This window comes from Eriocheir sinensis, chromosome 47, assembly GCF_024679095.1.
Source record: "Eriocheir sinensis breed Jianghai 21 chromosome 47, ASM2467909v1, whole genome shotgun sequence".
Lineage (NCBI taxonomy): Eukaryota > Metazoa > Arthropoda > Malacostraca > Decapoda > Varunidae > Eriocheir > Eriocheir sinensis.
The window spans coordinates 3,994,598-3,994,895 of record NC_066555.1 but is presented as its reverse complement, the minus strand read 5'-3'; positions in this window follow the sequence as shown (position 1 = coordinate 3,994,895).

The window sequence follows — 298 nt, the reverse complement described above, 5'->3', positions numbered from 1 at the left end:
CGTTTGTTTGGTACTCCTTTCTTCCTTTCATCTTTACTTAGCTGTTAATCTTACTAATCTTCTCTCTGCTTCTTTCTTCATTTCTGCTTCCCCTCATCTTGACATTGCTCAGTCTCTCCCGCACCGCCTCCACACTGCCTTTCTATACAATACCTTCAAGTTCTTTGCTATTCCTTATATTACTATTCCTGAACCTGACATGTTACCTCTCCCTTCCCTTCCCAGCCTTTTGCCTTCTTCTCCTCCCCTCGCTTCCTTTTTCCACATACAATCTGCCTCGTTCCCTTGTTTTTGTACT